A 27,202-nucleotide genomic window follows, 5' to 3' on the forward strand; every position below is an offset into this window, starting at 1 on the left:
AAAGTATTCATTGGGAAGGTGAATAACGAACAAAAGTAGGCTTCCATGCTTAACATTTACTGCAAAATGTCACAATTATGAAGGAATATATGGAGTGTATCTTTTAAAGAACCCGCCTGGTCCAAGTCACATGGTTAATAATGACTACAGCTCCCTGGTGGTCTAGTGGTTAGGATTCGGCGCTCTCACCGCCGCGGCCCGGGTTCGATTCCCGGTTAGGGAACTCACCTTTATTGGTGATGTCCAAGCAAATCCAATGCATCCACTGTTGATAACCAATGTCAAAGTATTCATTGGGAAGGTGAATAACGAACAAAAGTAGACTTCCATGCTTAACATTTACTGCAAAATGTCACAATTATGAAGGAATATATGGAGTGTATCTTTTAAAGAACCCGCCTGGTCGAAGTCACATGGTTAATAATGACTACAGCTCCCTGGTGGTCTAGTGGTTAGGATTCGGCGCTCTCACCGCCGCGGCCCGGGTTCGATTCCCGGTTAGGGAACTCACCTTTATTGGTGATGTCCAAGCAAATCCAATGCATCCACTGTTGATAACCAATGTCAAAGTATTCATTGGGAAGGTGAATAACGAACAAAAGTAGACTTCCATGCTTAACATTTACTGCAAAATGTCACAATTATGCAGGAATATACGTGATGTATCTTTTAAAGAACCCGCCTGTTCCAAGTCACATGGTTAATAATCACTACAGCTCCCTGGTGGTCTAGTGGTTAGGATTCGGCGCTCTCACCGCCGCGGCCAGGGTTCAATTCCCGGTTAGGGAACTCACCATTATTGGTGATGTCCAATCCAATTCAACCCAATGTTGATAACCAATGTCAAAGTATTCATTGGGAAGGTGAAAAACGAACAAAAGTAGACTTCCATGCTTAACATTTACTGCAAAATGTCACAATTATGCAGGAATATACGTGATGTATCTTTTAAAGAACCCGCCTGTTCCAAGTCACATGGTTAATAATCACTACAGCTCCCTGGTGGTCTAGTGGTTAGGATTCGGCGCTCTCACCGCCGCGGCCCGGGTTCGATTCCCGGTTAGGGAACTCACCTTTATTGGTGATGTCCAAGCAAATCCAATGCATCCACTGTTGATAACCAATGTCAAAGTATTCATTGGGAAGGTGAATAACGAAGAAAAGTAGACTTCCATGCTTAACATTTACTGCAAAATGTCACAATTATGAAGGAATATATTGAGTGTATCTTTTAAAGAACCCGCCTGGTCCAAGTCACATGGTTACTAATGACTACAGCTCCCTGGTGGTCTAGTGGTTAGGATTCGGCGCTCTCACCGCCGCGGCCAGGGTTCAATTCCCGGTTAGGGAACTCACCATTATTGGTGATGTCCAATCCAATTCAACCCAATGTTGATAACCAATGTCAAAGTATTCATTGGGAAGGTGAAAAACGAACAAAAGTAGACTTCCATGCTTAACATTTACTGCAAAATGTCACAATTATGAAGGAATAGATGGAATGTATCTTTTAAAGATCCCGCCTGGTCCAAGTCTCATGGTTAATATTTACTACAGCTCCCTGGTGGTCTAGTGGTTAGGATTCGGTGCCGCGGCCCGGGTTCGATTCCCGGTTAGGGAACTCACCTTTATTGGTGATGTCCAAGCAAATCCAATGCATCCACTGTTGATAACCAATGTCAAAGTATTCATTGGGAAGGTGAATAACGAACAAAAGTAGACTTCCATGCTTAACATTTACTGCAAAATGTCACAATTATGCAGGAATATACGTGATGTATCTTTTAAAGAACCCGCCTGTTCCAAGTCACATGTTTAATAATGACTACAGCTCCCTGGTGGTCTAGTGGTTAGGATTCGGCGCTCTCACCGCCGCGGCCCGGGTTCGATTCCCGGTTAGGAACTCACCTTTATTGGTGATGTCCAACCAAATCCAATACAACCCACTGTTGATAACCAATGTCAAAGTATTCATTGGGAAGGTGAATAACGAAGAAAAGTAGACTTCCATGCTTAACATTTACTGCAAAATGTCACAATTATGAAGGAATATATGGAGTGTATCTTTTAAAGAACCCGCCTGGTCCAAGTCACATGGTTAATAATGACTGCAGCTCCCTGGTGGTCTAGTGGTTAGGATTCGGCGCTCTCACCGCCGCGGCCCGGGTTCGATTCCCGGTTAGGGAACTCACCATTATTGGTGATGTCCAATCCAATTCAACCCACTGTTGATAATCAATGTCAAAGTATTCATTGGGAAGGTGAATAACGAGCAAAAGTAGACTTCCATGCTTAACATTTACTGCAAAATGTCACAATTATGAAGGAATATATGGAATGTATCTTTTAAAGATCCCGCCTGGTCCAAGTCACATGGTTAATATTTAATGCAGCTCCCTGGTGGTCTAGTGGTTAGGATTCGGCGCTCTCACCGCCGCGGCCCGGGTTCGATTCCCAGTTAGGGAACTCACCTTTCTTGGTGATGTCCAAGCAAATCCAATGCATCCACTGTTGATAACCAATGTCAAAGTATTCATTGGGAAGGTGAATAACGAACAAAAGTAGACTTCCATGCTTAACATTTACTGCAAAATGTCACAATTATGAAGGAATATATGGAGTGTATCTTTTAAAGAACCCGCCTGGTCGAAGTCACATGGTTAATAATGACTACAGCTCGCTGGTGGTCTAGTGGTTAGGATTCGGCGCTCTCACCGCCGCGGCCCGGGTTCGATTCCCGGTTAGGGAACTCACCTTTATTGGTGATGTCCAAGCAAATCCAATGCATCCACTGTTGATAACCAATGTCAAAGTATTCATTGGGAAGGTGAATAACGAACAAAAGTAGACTTCCATGCTTAACATTTACTGCAAAATGTCACAATTATGCAGGAATATACGTGATGTATCTTTTAAAGAACCCGCCTGTTCCAAGTCACATGGTTAATAATCACTACAGCTCCCTGGTGGTCTAGTGGTTAGGATTCGGCGCTCTCACCGCTGCGGCCCGGGTTCGATTCCCGGTTAGGGAACTCACCTTTATTGGTGATGTCCAACCAAATCCAATACAACCCACTGTTGATAACCAATGTCAAAGTATTCATTGGGAAGGTGAATAACGAAGAAAAGTAGACTTCCATGCTTAACATTTACTGCAAAATGTCACAATTATGAAGGAATATATGGAGTGTATCTTTTAAAGAACCCGCCTGGTCCAAGTCACATGGTTAACAATGTCTGCAGCTCCCTGGTGGTGTAGTGGTTAGGACTCTGCGCTCTCACCGCCGCGGCCCGGGTTCGATTCCCGGTTAGGGAACTCACCATTATTGGTGATGTCCAATCCAATTCAACCCACTGTTGATAACCAATGTCAAAGTATTCATTGGGAAGATGAATAACGAAGAAAAGTAGACTTCCATGCTTAACATTTACTGCAAAATGTCACAATTATGAAGGAATATATTGAGTGTATCTTTTAAAGAACCCGCCTGGTCCAAGTCACATGGTTAATAATGACTACAGCTCCCTGGTGGTCTAGTGGTTAGGATTCGGCGCTCTCACCGCCGCGGCCCGGGTTCGATTCCCGGTTAGGGAACTCACCATTATTGGTGATGTCCAATCCAATTCAACCCACTGTTGATAATCAATGTCAAAGTATTCATTGGGAAGGTGAATAACGAGTAAAAGTAGACTTCCATGCTTAACATTTACTGCAAAATGTCACAATTATGAAGGAATATATGGAATGTATCTTTTAAAGATCCCGCCTGGTCCAAGTCACATGGTTAATATTTAATGCAGCTCCCTGGTGGTCTAGTGGTTAGGATTCGGCGCTCTCACCGCCGCGGCCCGGGTTCGATTCCCAGTTAGGGAACTCACCTTTCTTGGTGATGTCCAAGCAAATCCAATGCATCCACTGTTGATAACCAATGTCAAAGTATTCATTGGGAAGGTGAATAACGAACAAAAGTAGGCTTCCATGCTTAACATTTACTGCAAAATGTCACAATTATGAAGGAATATATGGAGTGTATCTTTTAAAGAACCCGCCTGGTCCAAGTCACATGGTTAATAATGACTACAGCTCCCTGGTGGTCTAGTGGTTAGGATTCGGCGCTCTCACCGCCGCGGCCCGGGTTCGATTCCCGGTTAGGGAACTCACCTTTATTGGTGATGTCCAAGCAAATCCAATGCATCCACTGTTGATAACCAATGTCAAAGTATTCATTGGGAAGGTGAATAACGAACAAAAGTAGACTTCCATGCTTAACATTTACTGCAAAATGTCACAATTATGCAGGAATATACGTGATGTATCTTTTAAAGAACCCGCCTGTTCCAAGTCACATGGTTAATAATCACTACAGCTCCCTGGTGGTCTAGTGGTTAGGATTCGGCGCTCTCACCGCCGCGGCCCGGGTTCGATTCCCGGTTAGGGAACTCACCTTTATTGGTGATGTCCAAGCAAATCCAATGCATCCACTGTTGATAACCAATGTCAAAGTATTCATTGGGAAGGTGAATAACGAAGAAAAGTAGACTTCCATGCTTAACATTTACTGCAAAATGTCACAATTATGAAGGAATATATTGAGTGTATCTTTTAAAGAACCCGCCTGGTCCAAGTCACATGGTTACTAATGACTACAGCTCCCTGGTGGTCTAGTGGTTAGGATTCGGCGCTCTCACCGCCGCGGCCAGGGTTCAATTCCCGGTTAGGGAACTCACCATTATTGGTGATGTCCAATCCAATTCAACCCAATGTTGATAACCAATGTCAAAGTATTCATTGGGAAGGTGAAAAACGAACAAAAGTAGACTTCCATGCTTAACATTTACTGCAAAATGTCACAATTATGCAGGAATATACGTGATGTATCTTTTAAAGAACCCGCCTGTTCCAAGTCACATGGTTAATAATCACTACAGCTCCCTGGTGGTCTAGTGGTTAGGATTCGGCGCTCTCACCGCCGCGGCCCGGGTTCGATTCCCGGTTAGGGAACTCACCTTTATTGGTGATGTCCAAGCAAATCCAATGCATCCACTGTTGATAACCAATGTCAAAGTATTCATTGGGAAGGTGAATAACGAAGAAAAGTAGACTTCCATGCTTAACATTTACTGCAAAATGTCACAATTATGAAGGAATATATTGAGTGTATCTTTTAAAGAACCCGCCTGGTCCAAGTCACATGGTTACTAATGACTACAGCTCCCTGGTGGTCTAGTGGTTAGGATTCGGCGCTCTCACCGCCGCGGCCAGGGTTCAATTCCCGGTTAGGGAACTCACCATTATTGGTGATGTCCAATCCAATTCAACCCAATGTTGATAACCAATGTCAAAGTATTCATTGGGAAGGTGAAAAACGAACAAAAGTAGACTTCCATGCTTAACATTTACTGCAAAATGTCACAATTATGAAGGAATAGATGGAATGTATCTTTTAAAGATCCCGCCTGGTCCAAGTCTCATGGTTAATATTTACTACAGCTCCCTGGTGGTCTAGTGGTTAGGATTCGGTGCCGCGGCCCGGGTTCGATTCCCGGTTAGGGAACTCACCTTTATTGGTGATGTCCAAGCAAATCCAATGCATCCACTGTTGATAACCAATGTCAAAGTATTCATTGGGAAGGTGAATAACGAACAAAAGTAGACTTCCATGCTTAACATTTACTGCAAAATGTCACAATTATGCAGGAATATACGTGATGTATCTTTTAAAGAACCCGCCTGTTCCAAGTCACATGTTTAATAATGACTACAGCTCCCTGGTGGTCTAGTGGTTAGGATTCGGCGCTCTCACCGCCGCGGCCCGGGTTCGATTCCCGGTTAGGAACTCACCTTTATTGGTGATGTCCAACCAAATCCAATACAACCCACTGTTGATAACCAATGTCAAAGTATTCATTGGGAAGGTGAATAACGAAGAAAAGTAGACTTCCATGCTTAACATTTACTGCAAAATGTCACAATTATGAAGGAATATATGGAGTGTATCTTTTAAAGAACCCGCCTGGTCCAAGTCACATGGTTAATAATGACTGCAGCTCCCTGGTGGTCTAGTGGTTAGGATTCGGCGCTCTCACCGCCGCGGCCCGGGTTCGATTCCCGGTTAGGGAACTCACCATTATTGGTGATGTCCAATCCAATTCAACCCACTGTTGATAATCAATGTCAAAGTATTCATTGGGAAGGTGAATAACGAGCAAAAGTAGACTTCCATGCTTAACATTTACTGCAAAATGTCACAATTATGAAGGAATATATGGAATGTATCTTTTAAAGATCCCGCCTGGTCCAAGTCACATGGTTAATATTTAATGCAGCTCCCTGGTGGTCTAGTGGTTAGGATTCGGCGCTCTCACCGCCGCGGCCCGGGTTCGATTCCCAGTTAGGGAACTCACCTTTCTTGGTGATGTCCAAGCAAATCCAATGCATCCACTGTTGATAACCAATGTCAAAGTATTCATTGGGAAGGTGAATAACGAACAAAAGTAGACTTCCATGCTTAACATTTACTGCAAAATGTCACAATTATGAAGGAATATATGGAGTGTATCTTTTAAAGAACCCGCCTGGTCGAAGTCACATGGTTAATAATGACTACAGCTCGCTGGTGGTCTAGTGGTTAGGATTCGGCGCTCTCACCGCCGCGGCCCGGGTTCGATTCCCGGTTAGGGAACTCACCTTTATTGGTGATGTCCAAGCAAATCCAATGCATCCACTGTTGATAACCAATGTCAAAGTATTCATTGGGAAGGTGAATAACGAACAAAAGTAGACTTCCATGCTTAACATTTACTGCAAAATGTCACAATTATGCAGGAATATACGTGATGTATCTTTTAAAGAACCCGCCTGTTCCAAGTCACATGGTTAATAATCACTACAGCTCCCTGGTGGTCTAGTGGTTAGGATTCGGCGCTCTCACCGCTGCGGCCCGGGTTCGATTCCCGGTTAGGGAACTCACCTTTATTGGTGATGTCCAACCAAATCCAATACAACCCACTGTTGATAACCAATGTCAAAGTATTCATTGGGAAGGTGAATAACGAAGAAAAGTAGACTTCCATGCTTAACATTTACTGCAAAATGTCACAATTATGAAGGAATATATGGAGTGTATCTTTTAAAGAACCCGCCTGGTCCAAGTCACATGGTTAACAATGTCTGCAGCTCCCTGGTGGTGTAGTGGTTAGGACTCTGCGCTCTCACCGCCGCGGCCCGGGTTCGATTCCCGGTTAGGGAACTCACCATTATTGGTGATGTCCAATCCAATTCAACCCACTGTTGATAACCAATGTCAAAGTATTCATTGGGAAGATGAATAACGAAGAAAAGTAGACTTCCATGCTTAACATTTACTGCAAAATGTCACAATTATGAAGGAATATATTGAGTGTATCTTTTAAAGAACCCGCCTGGTCCAAGTCACATGGTTAATAATGACTACAGCTCCCTGGTGGTCTAGTGGTTAGGATTCGGCGCTCTCACCGCCGCGGCCCGGGTTCGATTCCCGGTTAGGGAACTCACCATTATTGGTGATGTCCAATCCAATTCAACCCACTGTTGATAATCAATGTCAAAGTATTCATTGGGAAGGTGAATAACGAGTAAAAGTAGACTTCCATGCTTAACATTTACTGCAAAATGTCACAATTATGAAGGAATATATGGAATGTATCTTTTAAAGATCCCGCCTGGTCCAAGTCACATGGTTAATATTTAATGCAGCTCCCTGGTGGTCTAGTGGTTAGGATTCGGCGCTCTCACCGCCGCGGCCCGGGTTCGATTCCCAGTTAGGGAACTCACCTTTCTTGGTGATGTCCAAGCAAATCCAATGCATCCACTGTTGATAACCAATGTCAAAGTATTCATTGGGAAGGTGAATAACGAACAAAAGTAGGCTTCCATGCTTAACATTTACTGCAAAATGTCACAATTATGAAGGAATATATGGAGTGTATCTTTTAAAGAACCCGCCTGGTCCAAGTCACATGGTTAATAATGACTACAGCTCCCTGGTGGTCTAGTGGTTAGGATTCGGCGCTCTCACCGCCGCGGCCCGGGTTCGATTCCCGGTTAGGGAACTCACCTTTATTGGTGATGTCCAAGCAAATCCAATGCATCCACTGTTGATAACCAATGTCAAAGTATTCATTGGGAAGGTGAATAACGAACAAAAGTAGACTTCCATGCTTAACATTTACTGCAAAATGTCACAATTATGCAGGAATATACGTGATGTATCTTTTAAAGAACCCGCCTGTTCCAAGTCACATGGTTAATAATCACTACAGCTCCCTGGTGGTCTAGTGGTTAGGATTCGGCGCTCTCACCGCCGCGGCCCGGGTTCGATTCCCGGTTAGGGAACTCACCTTTATTGGTGATGTCCAAGCAAATCCAATGCATCCACTGTTGATAACCAATGTCAAAGTATTCATTGGGAAGGTGAATAACGAACAAAAGTAGACTTCCATGCTTAACATTTACTGCAAAATGTCACAATTATGCAGGAATATACGTGATGTATCTTTTAAAGAACCCGCCTGGTCCAAGTCACATGGTTAATAATGACTACAGCTCCCTGGTGGTCTAGTGGTTAGGATTCGGCGCTCTCACCGGCGCGGCCCGGGTTAGATTCCCGGTTAGGGAACTCACCATTATTGGTGATATCCAATTCAACCCACTGTTGATAATCAATGTCAAAGTATTCATTGGGAAGGTGAATAACGAAGAAAAGTAGACTTCCATGCTTAACATTTACTGCAAAATGTCACAATTATGCAGGAATATACGTGATGTATCTTTTAAAGAACCCGCCTGTTCCAAGTCACATGGTTAATAATCACTACAGCTCCATGGTGGTCTAGTGGTTAGGATTCGGCGCTCTCACCGCCGCGGCCCGGGTTCGATTCCCGGTTAGGGAACTCACCTTTATTGGTGATGTCCAACCAAATCCAATACAACCCAATGTTGATAACCAATGTCAAAGTATTCATTGGGAAGGTGAATAACGAAGAAAAGTAGACTTCCATGCTTAACATTTACTGCAAAATGTCACAATTATGAAGGAATATATGGAATGTATCTTTTAAAGATCCCGCCTGGTCCAAGTCTCATGGTTAATATTTACTACAGCTCCCTGGTGGTCTAGTGGTTAGGATTCGGCGCTCTCACCGTCGCGGGCTGGGTTTGATTCCCGGTTATGGAACTCACCATTAATGGTGATGTCCAAGCAAATCCAATGCATCCACTGTTGATAACCAATGTCAGAGTATTCATTGGGAAGGTGAATAACGAACAAAAGTAGACTTCCATGCTTAACATTTACTGCAAAATGTCACAATTGTGCAGGAATATACGTGATGTATCTTTTAAAGAACCCGCCTGTTCCAAGTCACATGGTTAATAATCACTACAGCTCCCTGGTGGTCTAGTGGTTAGGATTCGGCGCTCTCACCGCCGTGGCCCGGGTTCGATTCCCGGTTAGGGAATTCACCTTTATTGGTGATGTCCAACCAAATCCAATACAACCCACTGTTGATAACCAATGTCAAAGTATTCATTGGGAAGGTGAATAACGAAGAAAAGTAGACTTCCATGCTTAACATTTGCTGCAAAATGTCACAATTATGAAGGAATAGATTGAGTGTATCTTTTAAAGAACCCGCCTGGTCCAAGTCACATGGTTAATTATGACTACAGCTCCCTGGTGGTCTAGTGGTTAGGATTCGGCGCTCTCACCGCCGCGGCCCGGGTTCGATTCCCGGTTAGGGAACTCACCATTATTGGTGATGTCCAATCCAATTCAACCCACTGTTGATAATCAATGTCAAAGTATTCATTGGGAAGGTGAATAACGAGCAAAAGTAGACTTCCATGTTTAACATTTACTGCAAAATGTCACAATTATGAAGGACTATATGGAATGTATCTTTTAAAGATCCCGCCTGGTCCAAGTCTCATGGTTAATATTTACTACAGCTCCCTGGTGGTCTAGTGGTTAGGATTCGGCGCTCTCACCGCCGCGGCCCGGGTTCGATTCCCGGTTAGGGAACTCACCATTATTGGTGATGTCCAATCCAATTCAACCCACTGTTGATAACCAATGTCAAAGTATTCATTGGGAAGGTGAAAAACGAACAAAAGTAGACTTCCATGCTTAACATTTACTGCAAAATGTCACAATTATGAAGGAATATATGGAATGTGTCTTTTAAAGATCCCGCCTGGTCCAAGTCTCATGGTTAATATTTACTACAGCTCCCTGGTGGTCTAGTGGTTAGGATTCGGCGCTCTCACCGCTGCGGCCCGGGTTCGATTCCCGCTTAGGGAACTCACCTTTATTGGTGATGTCCAAGCAAATCCAATGCATCCACTGTTGATAACCAATGTCAAAGTATTCATTGGGAAGGTGAATAACGAACAAAAGTAGACTTCCATGCTCAACATTTACTGCAAAATGTCACAATTATGCAGGAATATACGTGATGTATCTTTTAAAGAACCCGCCTGTTCCAAGTCACATGGTTAATAATCACAACAGCTCCCTGGTGGTCTAGTGATTAGGATTCGGCGCTCTCACCGCCGCGGCCCGGGTTCGATTCCCGGTTAGGGAACTCACCATTATTGGTGATGTCCAATTCAACCCACTGTTGATAATCAATGTCAAAGTATTCATTGGGAAGGTGAATAACGAGCAAAAGTAGACTTCCATGCTTAACATTTACTGCAAAATGTCACAATTATGAAGGAATATATGGAATGTATCTTTTAAAGATCCCGCCTGGTCCAAGTCTCATGGTTAATATTTACTACAGCTCCCTGGTGGTCTAGTGGTTAGGATTCGGCGCTCTCACCGTCGCGGGCTGGGTTCGATTTGCGGTTAGGGAACTCACCTTTATTGGTGATGTCCAAGCAAATCCAATGCATCCACTGTTGATAACCAATGTCAAAGTATTCATTGGGAAGGTGAATAACGAACAAAAGTAGACTTCCATGCTTAACATTTACTGCAAAATGTCACAATTATGCAGGGATATACGTGATGTATCTTTTAAAGAACCCGCCTGTTCCAAGTCACATGGTTAATAATCACTACAGCTCCCTGGTGGTCTAGTGGTTAGGATTCGGCGCTCTCACCGCCGCGGCCCGGGTTCGATTCCCGGTTAGGGAACTCACCTTCATTGGTGATGTCCAACCAAATCCAATACAACCCACTGTTGATAACCAATGTCAAAGTATTCATTGGGAAGGTGAATAACGAAGAAAAGTAGACTTCCATGCTTAACATTTACTGCAAAATGTCACAATTATGAAGGAATATATGGAGTGTATCTTTTAAAGATCCCGCCTGGTCCAAGTCACATGGTTAATAATGACTACAGCTCCCTGGTGGTCTAGTGGTTAGGATTCGGCGCTCTCACCGGCGCGGCGCGGGTTCGATTCCTGGTTAGGGAACTCACCTTTATTGGTGATGTCCAACCAAATCCAATACAACCCACTGTTGATAACCAATGTCAAAGTATTCATTGGGAAGGTGAATAACGAAGAAAAGTAGACTTCCATGCTTACCATTTACTGCAAAATGTCACAATTATGAAGGAATATATTGAGTGTATCTTTTAAAGAACCCGCCTGGTGCAAGTCACATGGTTAATAATGACTACAGCTCCCTGGTGGTCTAGTGGTTAGGATTCGGCGCTCTCACCGCCGCGGCCCGGGTTCGATTCCCGGTTAGGGAACTCACCATTATTGGTGATGTCCAATCCAATTCAACCCACTGTTGATAACCAATGTCAAAGTATTCATTGGGAAGGTGAAAAACGAACAAAAGTAGACTTCCATGCTTAACATTTACTGCAAAATGTCACAATTATGAAGGAATATATGGGATGTATCTTTTAAAGATCCCGCCTGGTCCAAGTCTCATGGTTAATATTTACTACAGCTCCCTGGTGGTCTAGTGGTTAGGATTCGGCGCTCTCACCGCTGCGGCCCGGGTTCGATTCCCGGTTAGGGAACTCACCTTTATTGGTGATGTCCAACCAAATCCAATACAACCCACTGTTGATAACCAATGTCAAAGTATTCATTGGGAAGGTGAATAACGAAGAAAAGTAGACTTCCATGCTTAACATTTACTGCAAAATGTCACAATTATGAAGGAATATATGGAGTGTATCTTTTAAAGAACCCGCCTGGTCCAAGTCACATGGTTAACAATGTCTGCAGCTCCCTGGTGGTGTAGTGGTTAGGACTCTGCGCTCTCACCGCCGCGGCCCGGGTTCGATTCCCGGTTAGGGAACTCACCATTATTGGTGATGTCCAATCCAATTCAACCCACTGTTGATAACCAATGTCAAAGTATTCATTGGGAAGATGAATAACGAAGAAAAGTAGACTTCCATGCTTAACATTTACTGCAAAATGTCACAATTATGAAGGAATATATTGAGTGTATCTTTTAAAGAACCCGCCTGGTCCAAGTCACATGGTTAATAATGACTACAGCTCCCTGGTGGTCTAGTGGTTAGGATTCGGCGCTCTCACCGCCGCGGCCCGGGTTCGATTCCCGGTTAGGGAACTCACCATTATTGGTGATGTCCAATCCAATTCAACCCACTGTTGATAATCAATGTCAAAGTATTCATTGGGAAGGTGAATAACGAGTAAAAGTAGACTTCCATGCTTAACATTTACTGCAAAATGTCACAATTATGAAGGAATATATGGAATGTATCTTTTAAAGATCCCGCCTGGTCCAAGTCACATGGTTAATATTTAATGCAGCTCCCTGGTGGTCTAGTGGTTAGGATTCGGCGCTCTCACCGCCGCGGCCCGGGTTCGATTCCCAGTTAGGGAACTCACCTTTCTTGGTGATGTCCAAGCAAATCCAATGCATCCACTGTTGATAACCAATGTCAAAGTATTCATTGGGAAGGTGAATAACGAACAAAAGTAGGCTTCCATGCTTAACATTTACTGCAAAATGTGACAATTATGAAGGAATATATGGAGTGTATCTTTTAAAGAACCCGCCTGGTCCAAGTCACATGGTTAATAATGACTACAGCTCACTGGTGGTCTAGTGGTTAGGATTCGGCGCTCTCACCGCCGCGGCCCGGGTTCGATTCCCGGTTAGGGAACTCACCTTTATTGGTGATGTCCAAGCAAATCCAATGCATCCACTGTTGATAACCAATGTCAAAGTATTCATTGGGAAGGTGAATAACGAACAAAAGTAGACTTCCATGCTTAACATTTACTGCAAAATGTCACAATTATGCAGGAATATACGTGATGTATCTTTTAAAGAACCCGCCTGTTCCAAGTCACATGGTTAATAATCACTACAGCTCCCTGGTGGTCTAGTGGTTAGGATTCGGCGCTCTCACCGCCGCGGCCCGGGTTCGATTCCCGGTTAGGGAACTCACCTTTATTGGTGATGTCCAAGCAAATCCAATGCATCCACTGTTGATAACCAATGTCAAAGTATTCATTGGGAAGGTGAATAACGAAGAAAAGTAGACTTCCATGCTTAACATTTACTGCAAAATGTCACAATTATGAAGGAATATATTGAGTGTATCTTTTAAAGAACCCGCCTGGTCCAAGTCACATGGTTACTAATGACTACAGCTCCCTGGTGGTCTAGTGGTTAGGATTCGGCGCTCTCACCGCCGCGGCCAGGGTTCAATTCCCGGTTAGGGAACTCACCATTATTGGTGATGTCCAATCCAATTCAACCCAATGTTGATAACCAATGTCAAAGTATTCATTGGGAAGGTGAAAAACGAACAAAAGTAGACTTCCATGCTTAACATTTACTGCAAAATGTCACAATTATGCAGGAATATACGTGATGTATCTTTTAAAGAACCCGCCTGTTCCAAGTCACATGGTTAATAATCACTACAGCTCCCTGGTGGTCTAGTGGTTAGGATTCGGCGCTCTCACCGCCGCGGCCCGGGTTCGATTCCCGGTTAGGGAACTCACCTTTATTGGTGATGTCCAAGCAAATCCAATGCATCCACTGTTGATAACCAATGTCAAAGTATTCATTGGGAAGGTGAATAACGAAGAAAAGTAGACTTCCATGCTTAACATTTACTGCAAAATGTCACAATTATGAAGGAATATATTGAGTGTATCTTTTAAAGAACCCGCCTGGTCCAAGTCACATGGTTACTAATGACTACAGCTCCCTGGTGGTCTAGTGGTTAGGATTCGGCGCTCTCACCGCCGCGGCCAGGGTTCAATTCCCGGTTAGGGAACTCACCATTATTGGTGATGTCCAATCCAATTCAACCCAATGTTGATAACCAATGTCAAAGTATTCATTGGGAAGGTGAAAAACGAACAAAAGTAGACTTCCATGCTTAACATTTACTGCAAAATGTCACAATTATGAAGGAATAGATGGAATGTATCTTTTAAAGATCCCGCCTGGTCCAAGTCTCATGGTTAATATTTACTACAGCTCCCTGGTGGTCTAGTGGTTAGGATTCGGTGCCGCGGCCCGGGTTCGATTCCCGGTTAGGGAACTCACCTTTATTGGTGATGTCCAAGCAAATCCAATGCATCCACTGTTGATAACCAATGTCAAAGTATTCATTGGGAAGGTGAATAACGAACAAAAGTAGACTTCCATGCTTAACATTTACTGCAAAATGTCACAATTATGCAGGAATATACGTGATGTATCTTTTAAAGAACCCGCCTGTTCCAAGTCACATGTTTAATAATGACTACAGCTCCCTGGTGGTCTAGTGGTTAGGATTCGGCGCTCTCACCGCCGCGGCCCGGGTTCGATTCCCGGTTAGGAACTCACCTTTATTGGTGATGTCCAACCAAATCCAATACAACCCACTGTTGATAACCAATGTCAAAGTATTCATTGGGAAGGTGAATAACGAAGAAAAGTAGACTTCCATGCTTAACATTTACTGCAAAATGTCACAATTATGAAGGAATATATGGAGTGTATCTTTTAAAGAACCCGCCTGGTCCAAGTCACATGGTTAATAATGACTGCAGCTCCCTGGTGGTCTAGTGGTTAGGATACGGCGCTCTCACCGCCGCGGCCCGGGTTCGATTCCCGGTTAGGGAACTCACCATTATTGGTGATGTCCAATCCAATTCAACCCACTGTTGATAATCAATGTCAAAGTATTCATTGGGAAGGTGAATAACGAGCAAAAGTAGACTTCCATGCTTAACATTTACTGCAAAATGTCACAATTATGAAGGAATATATGGAATGTATCTTTTAAAGATCCCGCCTGGTCCAAGTCACATGGTTAATATTTAATGCAGCTCCCTGGTGGTCTAGTGGTTAGGATTCGGCGCTCTCACCGCCGCGGCCCGGGTTCGATTCCCAGTTAGGGAACTCACCTTTCTTGGTGATGTCCAAGCAAATCCAATGCATCCACTGTTGATAACCAATGTCAAAGTATTCATTGGGAAGGTGAATAACGAACAAAAGTAGACTTCCATGCTTAACATTTACTGCAAAATGTCACAATTATGAAGGAATATATGGAGTGTATCTTTTAAAGAACCCGCCTGGTCGAAGTCACATGGTTAATAATGACTACAGCTCGCTGGTGGTCTAGTGGTTAGGATTCGGCGCTCTCACCGCCGCGGCCCGGGTTCGATTCCCGGTTAGGGAACTCACCTTTATTGGTGATGTCCAAGCAAATCCAATGCATCCACTGTTGATAACCAATGTCAAAGTATTCATTGGGAAGGTGAATAACGAACAAAAGTAGACTTCCATGCTTAACATTTACTGCAAAATGTCACAATTATGCAGGAATATACGTGATGTATCTTTTAAAGAACCCGCCTGTTCCAAGTCACATGGTTAATAATCACTACAGCTCCCTGGTGGTCTAGTGGTTAGGATTCGGCGCTCTCACCGCTGCGGCCCGGGTTCGATTCCCGGTTAGGGAACTCACCTTTATTGGTGATGTCCAACCAAATCCAATACAACCCACTGTTGATAACCAATGTCAAAGTATTCATTGGGAAGGTGAATAACGAAGAAAAGTAGACTTCCATGCTTAACATTTACTGCAAAATGTCACAATTATGAAGGAATATATGGAGTGTATCTTTTAAAGAACCCGCCTGGTCCAAGTCACATGGTTAACAATGTCTGCAGCTCCCTGGTGGTGTAGTGGTTAGGACTCTGCGCTCTCACCGCCGCGGCCCGGGTTCGATTCCCGGTTAGGGAACTCACCATTATTGGTGATGTCCAATCCAATTCAACCCACTGTTGATAACCAATGTCAAAGTATTCATTGGGAAGATGAATAACGAAGAAAAGTAGACTTCCATGCTTAACATTTACTGCAAAATGTCACAATTATGAAGGAATATATTGAGTGTATCTTTTAAAGAACCCGCCTGGTCCAAGTCACATGGTTAATAATGACTACAGCTCCCTGGTGGTCTAGTGGTTAGGATTCGGCGCTCTCACCGCCGCGGCCCGGGTTCGATTCCCGGTTAGGGAACTCACCATTATTGGTGATGTCCAATCCAATTCAACCCACTGTTGATAATCAATGTCAAAGTATTCATTGGGAAGGTGAATAACGAGTAAAAGTAGACTTCCATGCTTAACATTTACTGCAAAATGTCACAATTATGAAGGAATATATGGAATGTATCTTTTAAAGATCCCGCCTGGTCCAAGTCACATGGTTAATATTTAATGCAGCTCCCTGGTGGTCTAGTGGTTAGGATTCGGCGCTCTCACCGCCGCGGCCCGGGTTCGATTCCCAGTTAGGGAACTCACCTTTCTTGGTGATGTCCAAGCAAATCCAATGCATCCACTGTTGATAACCAATGTCAAAGTATTCATTGGGAAGGTGAATAACGAACAAAAGTAGGCTTCCATGCTTAACATTTACTGCAAAATGTCACAATTATGAAGGAATATATGGAGTGTATCTTTTAAAGAACCCGCCTGGTCCAAGTCACATGGTTAATAATGACTACAGCTCCCTGGTGGTCTAGTGGTTAGGATTCGGCGCTCTCACCGCCGCGGCCCGGGTTCGATTCCCGGTTAGGGAACTCACCTTTATTGGTGATGTCCAAGCAAATCCAATGCATCCACTGTTGATAACCAATGTCAAAGTATTCATTGGGAAGGTGAATAACGAACAAAAGTAGACTTCCATGCTTAACATTTACTGCAAAATGTCACAATTATGCAGGAATATACGTGATGTATCTTTTAAAGAACCCGCCTGTTCCAAGTCACATGGTTAATAATCACTACAGCTCCCTGGTGGTCTAGTGGTTAGGATTCGGCGCTCTCACCGCCGCGGCCCGGGTTCGATTCCCGGTTAGGGAACTCACCTTTATTGGTGATGTCCAAGCAAATCCAATGCATCCACTGTTGATAACCAATGTCAAAGTATTCATTGGGAAGGTGAATAACGAACAAAAGTAGACTTCCATGCTTAACATTTACTGCAAAATGTCACAATTATGCAGGAATATACGTGATGTATCTTTTAAAGAACCCGCCTGGTCCAAGTCACATGGTTAATAATGACTACAGCTCCCTGGTGGTCTAGTGGTTAGGATTCGGCGCTCTCACCGGCGCGGCCCGGGTTAGATTCCCGGTTAGGGAACTCACCATTATTGGTGATATCCAATTCAACCCACTGTTGATAATCAATGTCAAAGTATTCATTGGGAAGGTGAATAACGAAGAAAAGTAGACTTCCATGCTTAACATTTACTGCAAAATGTCACAATTATGCAGGAATATACGTGATGTATCTTTTAAAGAACCCGCCTGTTCCAAGTCACATGGTTAATAATCACTACAGCTCCATGGTGGTCTAGTGGTTAGGATTCGGCGCTCTCACCGCCGCGGCCCGGGTTCGATTCCCGGTTAGGGAACTCACCTTTATTGGTGATGTCCAACCAAATCCAATACAACCCAATGTTGATAACCAATGTCAAAGTATTCATTGGGAAGGTGAATAACGAAGAAAAGTAGACTTCCATGCTTAACATTTACTGCAAAATGTCACAATTATGAAGGAATATATGGAATGTATCTTTTAAAGATCCCGCCTGGTCCAAGTCTCATGGTTAATATTTACTACAGCTCCCTGGTGGTCTAGTGGTTAGGATTCGGCGCTCTCACCGTCGCGGGCTGGGTTTGATTCCCGGTTAGGGAACTCACCATTAATGGTGATGTCCAAGCAAATCCAATGCATCCACTGTTGATAACCAATGTCAGAGTATTCATTGGGAAGGTGAATAACGAACAAAAGTAGACTTCCATGCTTAACATTTACTGCAAAATGTCACAATTGTGCAGGAATATACGTGATGTATCTTTTAAAGAACCCGCCTGTTCCAAGTCACATGGTTAATAATCACTACAGCTCCCTGGTGGTCTAGTGGTTAGGATTCGGCGCTCTCACCGCCGTGGCCCGGGTTCGATTCCCGGTTAGGGAATTCACCTTTATTGGTGATGTCCAACCAAATCCAATACAACCCACTGTTGATAACCAATGTCAAAGTATTCATTGGGAAGGTGAATAACGAAGAAAAGTAGACTTCCATGCTTAACATTTGCTGCAAAATGTCACAATTATGAAGGAATAGATTGAGTGTATCTTTTAAAGAACCCGCCTGGTCCAAGTCACATGGTTAATTATGACTACAGCTCCCTGGTGGTCTAGTGGTTAGGATTCGGCGCTCTCACCGCCGCGGCCCGGGTTCGATTCCCGGTTAGGGAACTCACCATTATTGGTGATGTCCAATCCAATTCAACCCACTGTTGATAATCAATGTCAAAGTATTCATTGGGAAGGTGAATAACGAGCAAAAGTAGACTTCCATGTTTAACATTTACTGCAAAATGTCACAATTATGAAGGACTATATGGAATGTATCTTTTAAAGATCCCGCCTGGTCCAAGTCTCATGGTTAATATTTACTACAGCTCCCTGGTGGTCTAGTGGTTAGGATTCGGCGCTCTCACCGCCGCGGCCCGGGTTCGATTCCCGGTTAGGGAACTCACCATTATTGGTGATGTCCAATCCAATTCAACCCACTGTTGATAACCAATGTCAAAGTATTCATTGGGAAGGTGAAAAACGAACAAAAGTAGACTTCCATGCTTAACATTTACTGCAAAATGTCACAATTATGAAGGAATATATGGAATGTGTCTTTTAAAGATCCCGCCTGGTCCAAGTCTCATGGTTAATATTTACTACAGCTCCCTGGTGGTCTAGTGGTTAGGATTCGGCGCTCTCACCGCTGCGGCCCGGGTTCGATTCCCGCTTAGGGAACTCACCTTTATTGGTGATGTCCAAGCAAATCCAATGCATCCACTGTTGATAACCAATGTCAAAGTATTCATTGGGAAGGTGAATAACGAACAAAAGTAGACTTCCATGCTCAACATTTACTGCAAAATGTCACAATTATGCAGGAATATACGTGATGTATCTTTTAAAGAACCCGCCTGTTCCAAGTCACATGGTTAATAATCACAACAGCTCCTTGGTGGTCTAGTGGTTAGGATTCGGCGCTCTCACCGCCGCGGCACGGGTTCGATTCCCGGTTAGGGAACCCACCTTTATTGGTGATGTCCAACCAAATCCAATACAACCCACTGTTGATAACCAATGTCAAAGTATTCATTGGGAAGGTGAATAACGAAGAAAAGTAGACTTCCATGCTTAACATTTACTGCAAAATGTCACAATTATGAAGGAATATATGGAGTGTATCTTTTAAAGAACCCGCCTGGTCCAAGTCACATGGTTAATAAGGACTACAGCTCCCTGGTGGTCTAGTGATTAGGATTCGGCGCTCTCACCGCCGCGGCCCGGGTTCGATTCCCGGTTAGGGAACTCACCATTATTGGTGATGTCCAATTCAACCCACTGTTGATAATCAATGTCAAAGTATTCATTGGGAAGGTGAATAACGAGCAAAAGTAGACTTCCATGCTTAACATTTACTGCAAAATGTCACAATTATGAAGGAATATATGGAATGTATCTTTTAAAGATCCCGCCTGGTCCAAGTCTCATGGTTAATATTTACTACAGCTCCCTGGTGGTCTAGTGGTTAGGATTCGGCGCTCTCACCGTCGCGGGCTGGGTTCGATTTGCGGTTAGGGAACTCACCTTTATTGGTGATGTCCAAGCAAATCCAATGCATCCACTGTTGATAACCAATGTCAAAGTATTCATTGGGAAGGTGAATAACGAACAAAAGTAGACTTCCATGCTTAACATTTACTGCAAAATGTCACAATTATGCAGGGATATACGTGATGTATCTTTTAAAGAACCCGCCTGTTCCAAGTCACATGGTTAATAATCACTACAGCTCCCTGGTGGTCTAGTGGTTAGGATTCGGCGCTCTCACCGCCGCGGCCCGGGTTCGATTCCCGGTTAGGGAACTCACCTTCATTGGTGATGTCCAACCAAATCCAATACAACCCACTGTTGATAACCAATGTCAAAGTATTCATTGGGAAGGTGAATAACGAAGAAAAGTAGACTTCCATGCTTAACATTTACTGCAAAATGTCACAATTATGAAGGAATATATGGAGTGTATCTTTTAAAGATCCCGCCTGGTCCAAGTCACATGGTTAATAATGACTACAGCTCCCTGGTGGTCTAGTGGTTAGGATTCGGCGCTCTCACCGGCGCGGCGCGGGTTCGATTCCTGGTTAGGGAACTCACCTTTATTGGTGATGTCCAACCAAATCCAATACAACCCACTGTTGATAACCAATGTCAAAGTATTCATTGGGAAGGTGAATAACGAAGAAAAGTAGACTTCCATGCTTACCATTTACTGCAAAATGTCACAATTATGAAGGAATATATTGAGTGTATCTTTTAAAGAACCCGCCTGGTGCAAGTCACATGGTTAATAATGACTACAGCTCCCTGGTGGTCTAGTGGTTAGGATTCGGCGCTCTCACCGCCGCGGCCCGGGTTCGATTCCCGGTTAGGGAACTCACCATTATTGGTGATGTCCAATCCAATTCAACCCACTGTTGATAACCAATGTCAAAGTATTCATTGGGAAGGTGAAAAACGAACAAAAGTAGACTTCCATGCTTAACATTTACTGCAAAATGTCACAATTATGAAGGAATATATGGAATGTATCTTTTAAAGATCCCGCCTGGTCCAAGTCTCATGGTTAATATTTACTACAGCTCCCTGGTGGTCTAGTGGTTAGGATTCGGCGCTCTCACCGCCGCGGCCCGGGTTCGATTCCCGGTTAGGGAACTCACCTTTATTGGTGATGTCCAAGCAAATCCAATGCATCCACTGTTGATAACCAATGTCAAAGTATTCATTGGGAAGGTGAATAACGAACAAAAGTAGACTTCCATGCTTAATATTTATTGCAAAATGTCACAATTATGAAGGAATATATGGAGTGTATCTTTTAAAGAACCCGCCTGGTCCAAGTCACATGGTTAATAATGACTACAACTCCCTGGTGGTCTAGTGGTTAGGAATCGGCGCTCTCACCGCCGCGGCCCGGGTTCGATTCCCGGTTAGGGAACTCACCTTTATTGGTGATGTCCAAGCAAATCCAATGCATCCACTGTTGATAACCAATGTCAAAGTATTCATTGGGAAGGTGAATAACGAACAAAAGTAGACTTCCATGCTTAACATTTACTGCAAAATGTCACAATTATGCAGGAATATACGTGATGTATCTTTTAAAGAACCCGCCTGTTCCAAGTCACATGGTTAATAATCACTACAGCTCCCTGGTGGTCTAGTGGTTAGGATTCGGCGCTCTCACCGCCGCGGCTCGGGTTCAATTCCCGGTTAGGGAACTCACCTTTATTGGTGATGTCCAACCAAATCCAATACAACCCACTGTTGATAACCAATGTCAAAGTATTCATTGGGAAGGTGAATAACGAAGAAAAGTAGACTTCCATGCTTAACATTTACTGCAAAATGTCACAATTATGAAGGAATAGATGGAGTGTATCTTTTAAAGAACCCGCCTCGTCCAAGTCACATGGTTAATAATGACTACAGCTCCCTGGTGGTCTAGTGGTTAGGATTCAGCGCTCTCACCGCCGCGGCCCGGGTTCGATTCCCGGTTAGGGAACTCACCATTATTGGTGATGTCCAATCCAATTCAACCCACTGTTGATAATCAATGTCAAAGTATTCATTGGGAAGGTGAATAACGAGCAAAAGTAGACTTCCATGCTTAACATTTACTGCAAAATGTCACAATTATGAAGGACTATATGGAATGTATCTTTTAAAGATCCCGCCTGGTCCAAGTCTCATGGTTAATAATGACTACAGCTCCCTGGTGGTCTAGTGGTTAGCATTCGGCGCTCTCACCGCCGCGGTCCGGGTTCGATTCCCGGTTAGGGAACTCACCATTATTGGTGATGTCCAATCCAATTCAACTCACTGTTGATAAACAATGTCAAAGTATTCATTGGGAAGGTGAATAACGAAGAAAAGCAGACTTCCATGCTTAACATTTACTGCAAAATGTCACAATTATGAAGGAATATATGGAGTGTATCTTTTAAAGAACCCGCCTGGTCCAAGTCACATGGTTAATAATCACTACAGCTCCCTGGTGGTCTAGTGGTTAGGATTCGGCGCTCTCACCGCCGCGGCCCGGGTTCGATTCCCGGTTAGGGAACTCACCATTATTGGTGATGTCCAATCCAATTCAACCCACTGTTGATAACCAATGTCAAAGTATTCATTGGGAAGGTGAATAACGAAGAAAAGTAGACTTCCATGCTAAACATTTACTGCAAAATGTCACAATTATGAAGGAATATATGGAGTGTATCTTTTAAAGAACCCGCCTGGTCCAAGTCACATGGTTAATACTGACTACAGCTCCCTGGTGGTCTAGTGGTTAGGATTCGGCGCTCTCACCGCCGCGGCCCGGGTTCGATTCCCGGTTGGGGAACTCACCATTATTGGTGATGTCCAATCCAATTCAACCCACTGTTGATAACCAATGTCAAAGTATTCATTGGGAAGGTGAAAAACGAACAAAAGTAGACTTCCATGCTTAACATTTACTGCAAAATGTCACAATTATGAAGGAATATATAGAATGTATCTTTTAAAGATCCCGCCTGGTCCAGGTCTCATGGTTAATATTTACTACAGCTCCCTGGTGGTCTAGTGGTTAGGATTCGGCGCTCTCACTGCCGCGGCCCGTGTTCGATTCCCGGTTAGGGAACTCACCTTTATTGGTGATGTCCAATGCATCCACTGTTGATAATCAATGTCAAAGTATTCATTGGGAAGGTGAATAACGAGCAAAAGTAGACTTCCATGCTTAACATTTACTGCAAAATGTCACAATTATGAAGGAATATATGGAATGTATCTTTTAAAGATCCCGCCTGGTCCAAGTCACATGGTTAATATTTAATGCAGCTCCCTGGTGGTCTAGTGGTTAGGATTCGGCGCTCTCACCGCCGCGGCCCGGGTTCGATTCCCGGTTAGGGAACTCACCTTTATTGGTGATGTCCAAGCAAATCCAATGCATCCACTGTTGATAACCAATGTCAAAGTATTCATTGGGAAGGTGAATAACGAACAAAAGTAGACTTCCATGCTTAACATTTACTGCAAAATGTCACAATTATGCAGGAATATATGTGATGTATCTTTTAAAGAACCCGCGTGTTCCAAGTCACATGGTTAATAATCACTACAGCTCCCTGGTGGTCTAGTGGTTAGGATTCGGCGCCGCGGCCCGGGTTCGATTCCCGGTTAGGGAACTCACCTTTATTGGTGATGTCCAAGCAAATCCAATGCATCCACTGTTGATAACCAATGTCAAAGTATTCATTGGGAAGGTGAATAACGAGCAAAAGTAGACTTCCATGCTTAACAATTACTGCAAAATGTCACAATTATGAATGAATATATGGAATGTATCTTTTAAAGATCCCGCCTGGTCCAAGTCTCATGGTTAATATTTACTACAGCTCCCTGGTGGTCTAGTGGTTAGGACTCGGCGCTCTCACCGCCGCGGCCCGGGTTCAATTCCCGGTTAGGGAACTCACCTTTATTGGTGATGTCCAAGCAAATCCAATGCATCCACTGTTGATAACCAATGTCAAAGTATTCATTGGGAAGGTGAATAACGAACAAAAGTAGACTTCCATGCTTAACATTTACTGCAAAATGTCACAATTATGCAGGAATATACGTGATGTATCTTTTAAAGAACCCGCCTGTTCCAAGTCACATGGTTAATAATCACTACAGCTCCCTGGTGGTCTAGTGGTTAGGATTCGGCGCTCTCACCGCGGGGCCCGGGTTCGATTCCCGGTTAGGGAACTCACCTTAATTGGTGATGTCCAACCAAATCCAATACAACCCACTGTTGATAACCAATGTCAAAGTATTCATTGGGAAGGTGTATAACGAAGAAAAGTAGACTTCCATGCTTAACATTTACTGCAAAATGTCACAATTATGAAGGAATATATGGAGTGTATCTTTTAAAGAACCCGCCTGGTCCAAGTCACATGGTTAATAATGACTACAGCTCCCTGGTGGTCTAGTGGTTAGGATTCGGCGCTCTCACCGCCGCGGCCCGGGTTCGATTCACGGTTAGGGAACTCACCATTATTGGTGATGTCCAATCCAATTCAACCCACTGTTGATAACCAATGTCAAAGTATTCATTGGGAAGGTGAAAAACGAACAAAAGTAGACTTCCATGCTTAACATTTACTGCAAAATGTCACAATTATGAAGGAATATATGGAATGTATCTTTTAAAGATCCCGCCTGGTCCAAGTCTCATGGTTAATATTTACTACAGCTCCCTGGTGGTCTAGTGGTTAGGATTCGGCGCTCTCACCGCCGCGGCCCGGTTTCGATTCCCGGTTAGGGAACTCACCTTTATTGGTGAAATCCAATGCATCCACTGTTGATAACCAATGTCAAAGTATTCATTGGGAAGGTGAATAACGAACAAAAGTAGACTTCCATGCTTAACATTTACTGCAAAATGTCACAATTATGCAGGAATATACGTGATGTATCTTTTAAAGAACCCGCCTGTTCCAAGTCACATGGTTAATAATCACTACAGCTCCCTGGTGGTCTAGTGGTTAGGATTCGGCGCTCTCACCGCCGCGGCCCGGGTTCGATTCCCGGTTAGGGAACTCACCTTTATTGGTGATGTCCAACCAAATCCAATACAACCCACTGTTGATAACCAATGTCAAAGTATTCATTGGGAAGGTGAATAACGAAGAAAAGTAGACTTCCATGCTTAACATTTACTGCAAAATGTCACAATTATGAAGGAATATATGGAGTGTATCTTTTAAAGAACCCGCCTGGTCCAAGTCACATGGTTAATAATGACTACAGCTCCCTGGTGGTCTAGTGGTTAGGATTCGGCGCTCTCACCGCCGCGGCCCGGGTTCGATTCCCGGTTAGGGAACTCACCATTACTGGTGATGTCCAATTCAACCCACTGTTGATAATCAATGTCAAAGTATTCATTGGGAAGGTGAATAACGAGCAAAAGTAGACTTCCATGCTTAACATTTACTGCAAAATGTCACAATTATGAAGGAATATATGGAATGTATCTTTTAAAGATCCCGCCTGGTCCAAGTCTCATGGTTAATATTTACTACAGCTCCCTGGTGGTCTAGTGGTTAGGATTCGGCGCTCTCACCGCCGCGGCCCGGGTTCGATTCCCGGTTAGGGAACTCACCTTTATTGGTGATGTCCAAGCAAATCCAATGCATCCACTGTTGATAACCAATGTCAAAGTATTCATTGGGAAGGTGAATAACGAACAAAAGTAGACTTCCATGCTTAATATTTATTGCAAAATGTCACAATTATGAAGGAATATATGGAGTGTATCTTTTAAAGAACCCGCCTGGTCCAAGTCACATGGTTAATAATGACTACAACTCCCTGGTGGTCTAGTGGTTAGGAATCGGCGCTCTCACCGCCGCGGCCCGGGTTCGATTCCCGGTTAGGGAACTCACCTTTATTGGTGATGTCCAAGCAAATCCAATGCATCCACTGTTGATAACCAATGTCAAAGTATTCATTGGGAAGGTGAATAACGAACAAAAGTAGACTTCCATGCTTAACATTTACTGCAAAATGTCACAATTATGCAGGAATATACGTGATGTATCTTTTAAAGAACCCGCCTGTTCCAAGTCACATGGTTAATAATCACTACAGCTCCCTGGTGGTCTAGTGGTTAGGATTCGGCGCTCTCACCGCCGCGGCTCGGGTTCAATTCCCGGTTAGGGAACTCACCTTTATTGGTGATGTCCAACCAAATCCAATACAACCCACTGTTGATAACCAATGTCAAAGTATTCATTGGGAAGGTGAATAACGAAGAAAAGTAGACTTCCATGCTTAACATTTACTGCAAAATGTCACAATTATGAAGGAATAGATGGAGTGTATCTTTTAAAGAACCCGCCTCGTCCAAGTCACATGGTTAATAATGACTACAGCTCCCTGGTGGTCTAGTGGTTAGGATTCAGCGCTCTCACCGCCGCGGCCCGGGTTCGATTCCCGGTTAGGGAACTCACCATTATTGGTGATGTCCAATCCAATTCAACCCACTGTTGATAATCAATGTCAAAGTATTCATTGGGAAGGTGAATAACGAGCAAAAGTAGACTTCCATGCTTAACATTTACTGCAAAATGTCACAATTATGAAGGACTATATGGAATGTATCTTTTAAAGATCCCGCCTGGTCCAAGTCTCATGGTTAATAATGACTACAGCTCCCTGGTGGTCTAGTGGTTAGCATTCGGCGCTCTCACCGCCGCGGTCCGGGTTCGATTCCCGGTTAGGGAACTCACCATTATTGGTGATGTCCAATCCAATTCAACTCACTGTTGATAACCAATGTCAAAGTATTCATTGGGAAGGTGAATAACGAAGAAAAGCAGACTTCCATGCTTAACATTTACTGCAAAATGTCACAATTATGAAGGAATATATGGAGTGTATCTTTTAAAGAACCCGCCTGGTCCAAGTCACATGGTTAATAATCACTACAGCTCCCTGGTGGTCTAGTGGTTAGGATTCGGCGCTCTCACCGCCGCGGCCCGGGTTCGATTCCCGGTTAGGGAACTCACCATTATTGGTG

General features: G+C 43.7%; 1 protein-coding gene and 37 non-coding genes across 38 annotated transcripts in view; 37 read left to right on the forward strand and 1 right to left on the reverse strand.

Annotated features, from left to right (window-relative positions):
- Nucleotides 1–27,202, reverse strand: part of eogt (EGF domain-specific O-linked N-acetylglucosamine (GlcNAc) transferase) — a gene marked incomplete at its 3' end in the record, with an annotated part of 164,772 nt that overhangs the window by 70,357 nt on the left and 67,213 nt on the right. The window lies entirely within an intron of this gene.
- Nucleotides 152–223, forward strand: AC3HAE_009882 (transfer RNA glutamic acid (anticodon CUC)). The gene has a single exon. It is a non-coding gene; the product is annotated as a tRNA-Glu (tRNA).
- On the forward strand, nucleotides 435–506 carry AC3HAE_009891 (transfer RNA glutamic acid (anticodon CUC)). The gene has a single exon. It is a non-coding gene; the product is annotated as a tRNA-Glu (tRNA).
- AC3HAE_009892 (transfer RNA glutamic acid (anticodon CUC)) lies at nucleotides 997–1,068 on the forward strand. Its single transcript has one exon. It is a non-coding gene; the product is annotated as a tRNA-Glu (tRNA).
- On the forward strand, nucleotides 2,116–2,187 carry AC3HAE_009893 (transfer RNA glutamic acid (anticodon CUC)). The gene has a single exon. It is a non-coding gene; the product is annotated as a tRNA-Glu (tRNA).
- Nucleotides 3,524–3,595, forward strand: AC3HAE_009374 (transfer RNA glutamic acid (anticodon CUC)). The gene has a single exon. It is a non-coding gene; the product is annotated as a tRNA-Glu (tRNA).
- On the forward strand, nucleotides 4,086–4,157 carry AC3HAE_009375 (transfer RNA glutamic acid (anticodon CUC)). The gene has a single exon. It is a non-coding gene; the product is annotated as a tRNA-Glu (tRNA).
- On the forward strand, nucleotides 4,369–4,440 carry AC3HAE_009377 (transfer RNA glutamic acid (anticodon CUC)). The gene has a single exon. It is a non-coding gene; the product is annotated as a tRNA-Glu (tRNA).
- On the forward strand, nucleotides 4,931–5,002 carry AC3HAE_009378 (transfer RNA glutamic acid (anticodon CUC)). The gene has a single exon. It is a non-coding gene; the product is annotated as a tRNA-Glu (tRNA).
- AC3HAE_009379 (transfer RNA glutamic acid (anticodon CUC)) lies at nucleotides 6,050–6,121 on the forward strand. The gene has a single exon. It is a non-coding gene; the product is annotated as a tRNA-Glu (tRNA).
- Nucleotides 7,458–7,529, forward strand: AC3HAE_009381 (transfer RNA glutamic acid (anticodon CUC)). The gene has a single exon. It is a non-coding gene; the product is annotated as a tRNA-Glu (tRNA).
- Nucleotides 8,020–8,091, forward strand: AC3HAE_009382 (transfer RNA glutamic acid (anticodon CUC)). The gene has a single exon. It is a non-coding gene; the product is annotated as a tRNA-Glu (tRNA).
- Nucleotides 8,303–8,374, forward strand: AC3HAE_009383 (transfer RNA glutamic acid (anticodon CUC)). Its single transcript has one exon. It is a non-coding gene; the product is annotated as a tRNA-Glu (tRNA).
- AC3HAE_009384 (transfer RNA glutamic acid (anticodon CUC)) lies at nucleotides 9,427–9,498 on the forward strand. The gene has a single exon. It is a non-coding gene; the product is annotated as a tRNA-Glu (tRNA).
- AC3HAE_009385 (transfer RNA glutamic acid (anticodon CUC)) lies at nucleotides 9,711–9,782 on the forward strand. The gene has a single exon. It is a non-coding gene; the product is annotated as a tRNA-Glu (tRNA).
- AC3HAE_009386 (transfer RNA glutamic acid (anticodon CUC)) lies at nucleotides 9,990–10,061 on the forward strand. The gene has a single exon. It is a non-coding gene; the product is annotated as a tRNA-Glu (tRNA).
- AC3HAE_009388 (transfer RNA glutamic acid (anticodon CUC)) lies at nucleotides 11,109–11,180 on the forward strand. Its single transcript has one exon. It is a non-coding gene; the product is annotated as a tRNA-Glu (tRNA).
- On the forward strand, nucleotides 11,677–11,748 carry AC3HAE_009389 (transfer RNA glutamic acid (anticodon CUC)). The gene has a single exon. It is a non-coding gene; the product is annotated as a tRNA-Glu (tRNA).
- AC3HAE_009390 (transfer RNA glutamic acid (anticodon CUC)) lies at nucleotides 12,519–12,590 on the forward strand. The gene has a single exon. It is a non-coding gene; the product is annotated as a tRNA-Glu (tRNA).
- On the forward strand, nucleotides 13,364–13,435 carry AC3HAE_009391 (transfer RNA glutamic acid (anticodon CUC)). The gene has a single exon. It is a non-coding gene; the product is annotated as a tRNA-Glu (tRNA).
- On the forward strand, nucleotides 13,926–13,997 carry AC3HAE_009393 (transfer RNA glutamic acid (anticodon CUC)). Its single transcript has one exon. It is a non-coding gene; the product is annotated as a tRNA-Glu (tRNA).
- On the forward strand, nucleotides 15,045–15,116 carry AC3HAE_009394 (transfer RNA glutamic acid (anticodon CUC)). Its single transcript has one exon. It is a non-coding gene; the product is annotated as a tRNA-Glu (tRNA).
- Nucleotides 16,453–16,524, forward strand: AC3HAE_009395 (transfer RNA glutamic acid (anticodon CUC)). The gene has a single exon. It is a non-coding gene; the product is annotated as a tRNA-Glu (tRNA).
- On the forward strand, nucleotides 17,015–17,086 carry AC3HAE_009396 (transfer RNA glutamic acid (anticodon CUC)). Its single transcript has one exon. It is a non-coding gene; the product is annotated as a tRNA-Glu (tRNA).
- Nucleotides 17,298–17,369, forward strand: AC3HAE_009397 (transfer RNA glutamic acid (anticodon CUC)). Its single transcript has one exon. It is a non-coding gene; the product is annotated as a tRNA-Glu (tRNA).
- Nucleotides 18,422–18,493, forward strand: AC3HAE_009399 (transfer RNA glutamic acid (anticodon CUC)). Its single transcript has one exon. It is a non-coding gene; the product is annotated as a tRNA-Glu (tRNA).
- Nucleotides 18,706–18,777, forward strand: AC3HAE_009400 (transfer RNA glutamic acid (anticodon CUC)). The gene has a single exon. It is a non-coding gene; the product is annotated as a tRNA-Glu (tRNA).
- On the forward strand, nucleotides 18,985–19,056 carry AC3HAE_009401 (transfer RNA glutamic acid (anticodon CUC)). The gene has a single exon. It is a non-coding gene; the product is annotated as a tRNA-Glu (tRNA).
- AC3HAE_009402 (transfer RNA glutamic acid (anticodon CUC)) lies at nucleotides 20,388–20,459 on the forward strand. Its single transcript has one exon. It is a non-coding gene; the product is annotated as a tRNA-Glu (tRNA).
- On the forward strand, nucleotides 20,956–21,027 carry AC3HAE_009403 (transfer RNA glutamic acid (anticodon CUC)). The gene has a single exon. It is a non-coding gene; the product is annotated as a tRNA-Glu (tRNA).
- On the forward strand, nucleotides 21,235–21,306 carry AC3HAE_009405 (transfer RNA glutamic acid (anticodon CUC)). The gene has a single exon. It is a non-coding gene; the product is annotated as a tRNA-Glu (tRNA).
- AC3HAE_009406 (transfer RNA glutamic acid (anticodon CUC)) lies at nucleotides 22,643–22,714 on the forward strand. The gene has a single exon. It is a non-coding gene; the product is annotated as a tRNA-Glu (tRNA).
- On the forward strand, nucleotides 23,474–23,545 carry AC3HAE_009407 (transfer RNA glutamic acid (anticodon CUC)). Its single transcript has one exon. It is a non-coding gene; the product is annotated as a tRNA-Glu (tRNA).
- AC3HAE_009408 (transfer RNA glutamic acid (anticodon CUC)) lies at nucleotides 24,031–24,102 on the forward strand. The gene has a single exon. It is a non-coding gene; the product is annotated as a tRNA-Glu (tRNA).
- AC3HAE_009410 (transfer RNA glutamic acid (anticodon CUC)) lies at nucleotides 25,149–25,220 on the forward strand. Its single transcript has one exon. It is a non-coding gene; the product is annotated as a tRNA-Glu (tRNA).
- Nucleotides 25,433–25,504, forward strand: AC3HAE_009411 (transfer RNA glutamic acid (anticodon CUC)). The gene has a single exon. It is a non-coding gene; the product is annotated as a tRNA-Glu (tRNA).
- Nucleotides 25,707–25,778, forward strand: AC3HAE_009412 (transfer RNA glutamic acid (anticodon CUC)). Its single transcript has one exon. It is a non-coding gene; the product is annotated as a tRNA-Glu (tRNA).
- On the forward strand, nucleotides 27,115–27,186 carry AC3HAE_009413 (transfer RNA glutamic acid (anticodon CUC)). The gene has a single exon. It is a non-coding gene; the product is annotated as a tRNA-Glu (tRNA).

This window comes from Micromesistius poutassou (genome assembly GCF_964030765.1).
Source record: "Micromesistius poutassou genome assembly, chromosome: 2".
NCBI classification, from domain to species: Eukaryota; Metazoa; Chordata; class Actinopteri; order Gadiformes; family Gadidae; genus Micromesistius; species Micromesistius poutassou.